Source organism: Maniola jurtina, chromosome 6 (genome assembly GCF_905333055.1).
Source record: "Maniola jurtina chromosome 6, ilManJurt1.1, whole genome shotgun sequence".
Lineage (NCBI taxonomy): Eukaryota > Metazoa > Arthropoda > Insecta > Lepidoptera > Nymphalidae > Maniola > Maniola jurtina.
This window is the reverse complement of record NC_060034.1, coordinates 3,422,052-3,424,856: the sequence shown is the minus strand read 5'-3', so window position 1 is coordinate 3,424,856 and position 2,805 is coordinate 3,422,052. Positions and strand designations below refer to the sequence as shown.

Genomic DNA, 2,805 nt, shown 5'->3' with positions numbered 1-2,805 from the left:
GTTTACAAACCAACAAATAAAATGAAGAGTTTCACTCTTGATCCGTACTAATATTATAAATGCGAAAGTGTGTCTGTCTGTCTGCTAATTTTCACGGTCCTACAGTTTAAACGATGGTACAGAGTTACCTTACATCCCGGGGACGGACATAGGCTACTTTTTATCCCGGAAAATCAAAGCGCGGTATTTAAATAAAAACCTAAAACCTGCCTGCCTGTTGTATTGATATTAATCGTGAATGTAAATGTACATAATTATTACAATCAGTTATTCAGTTTGTCGTGCTTCGTGCGACAGGTAGGAATTTAGTAAAACGCGAAGACGGATTGATACTTATAATTATAGTCAAACAATCTTACAAATAGGTTGTGTCTTATTGTGGAACTAAATAAACATAATAGATAACTCACTCGGGAGCGGCCGTAGGTAACGCGCTACAATCACAGGGTAGTTAATTGAGAATCGCATACGCATGAAGATACGTTGACTGTCCGAAGGAAGACAACTGGCCTTGGTCAGACGCCGGGGCAGACACGGGCTCGCAGAGGGCTCGCAGAAGCGTCGGTCAATCGACGATGCTCGGGCGGCGCTGCGGTGCGGCGGCTCAGTGCTTGTGCGTAGGCTACTCGACAGCAGTGTGCAGCGTGGCTTGGGTAGACGGTACGAAGTTGATAGACACTTCGCCGGTGGGGTAGCAGTCAGGTTAATAGCAGAGCTTCAGTGTAACTGTTAGAGCTTCCTGGTAGAAGGAACCCTGGAATCGAGAGAGGCAATCTTAAATGATTTGCTCAAACTCTCGTTCCATAACTTTAGATGAGCCTTGGGTCGTCTGAGCCAAGTGCAGGTCGTATAATATAAAAGTGATGGAACGAGTTTACAGATTCTGTTAGTAAATATCCTATCGCAAGGGTTAGGTTAAACGAGTACAAAACAATTAGCCTAAACTTATAATTTAATAACATCACAGTTACCAACCTTAATCCAGGGTTACACAGAATTCACTACACTTATTTATTACTTTCACTTCACTCCTGCGTCGTGATTGCAGGTAATAGAAATCAGGAATGTCCCTGAACTAGGAGGATGGCTTATTTATATTAAATTTAGCGGAAATAAGGTGTATTCTCGAGTGTTCTGGCTACAGGAAATGTTATTAGTTTGTCGGGGAAGTTTCCAGAATGAAAGACTATTGATCGACAGATGTCGCTAGCGTATATGATTAATTAAATAGTCTTGACAGTTATTTTTAAATGGAAAGCTATCTGTCGTTAGAGGTCGCTAATTTGTATGAGTAGTTTTATTTTAAAGAATGTTCTAGAAAAACTGTCATTGTTTGATTAGTCTATGTAAACTATTCTCCGACAGATGGCGCTGAATGTTAATCAGTGTTGACGTTGAAGTCTGTCAATGTCAGAAATTCTTTGTCCTAGTAATGTATTACGCGACCGGTAGATGTCGTTCGTAATTGTTTATTACAATTCCGTGATTCGATTTTTTTTCGAATCACTACAAGTTTAAGTTCGAAAAATTCTATCGGTTGAGACGATGACTGCCATAATTCAATTTGTCGTATGTATAATGGAAATAAGCTCATAAATATTTCGAAAACTTCCCAATAAAGTTTAATTTAGGAAAGGATGTGATGTAATGTTGGGTTTTTAGAAAGTTGCCTATGGGGGCGCCTCGAGATGCATGGAGGCTTTAATCGACAAGGATGGGGGTATTAATCGTCAAGGCAGTTACTGGCTAATTACTTATAAGATGTTGAGTACTGTGGCCTTTGTTTACCTTAATTATTATGACATCATTGCAAATAAAAGTATAGGGGAAATATACGGGAGGAGAAAACGGACAGGACAGGATGTATCATCCCGTATATTTTATAGTTACGAGTATATTTCTATATCTCATATACGATGTCAAAAATAGTCCCATTCCGTCTGACACGAGAAAACCACGTTAGATAGTATGCTATGATCTTTAATTTTTTCCTCAGTACTGATTTCCCCGTTACTAATTTACAGCAATTCATCCGCACAACAATAGGCGCACGGTTGAGTTCACTTAAATGACTTCAGAAGGGGCTCGCGAAAGAAATGCTTGCATTACAAATAGAGGCAATGAGTGATAATAGGGAAGGAGACATGATATTTTTCTGTTTTAGGGTTCCGTAGTAATGTTAAACAAGGAATTCTTAAAGTATCGCGCAGTCTCTGTTCTGTCTCACAGCCATTTTATAAATTAGCTATATTTACGATAGTATGTTACATAATAATATATTTTAACAGAGAACTATGTTGCATACATGAATAATATCTTTCTTAATATACCCATCTACCTATAAGTCATAAACACCTGTGGCACTCGGTAATGTGACACTATAATTTTGTTTAGAGGCAACTGAGTTATGTCGGGAGTATATTAAATTTTGTTTTTTACCAAACGAGTTTATGATTAAAAATATAGTATAAAAGTCTGAAAAAACTATTTTAGGTTAGTGCTTGACTGAAATCTCACTCGATGGTAAGTAACACTAACGTTGTATTCTAATCAGGAGGCTAAGCCAAGTACCTATATTTTGGAATGGGTACCCATCCAGTTATATATTTCTACCGGTACAATATACTTCTTATAGCCCTAAAGTAGCCCTATTTTTCTTTGATTTTACGTCACCATAGTCTAATATTTCACATAGCTATTATTGTTGATTCTGATCAAACCGAAAGTTCCATCACTCTACTTAGTTCACTCTAATAAGACGGGTAATGCTTAGACAGATTTAAATCTCTAGAAAAAAATCTGGTG

General features: G+C 37.8%; 1 long non-coding RNA gene across 1 annotated transcript; it reads right to left on the bottom strand.

Annotated features, from left to right (window-relative positions):
- Positions 1–321: 321 nt before the first annotated feature.
- Positions 322–1,039, bottom strand: LOC123865978. Its single transcript, XR_006796096.1, has 2 exons — positions 976–1,039; positions 322–754 (listed from the first exon to the last, which is right to left on the bottom strand). It is a non-coding gene; the product is annotated as an uncharacterized LOC123865978 (long non-coding RNA).
- Between the last annotated feature and the right edge of the window lie 1,766 nt (positions 1,040–2,805).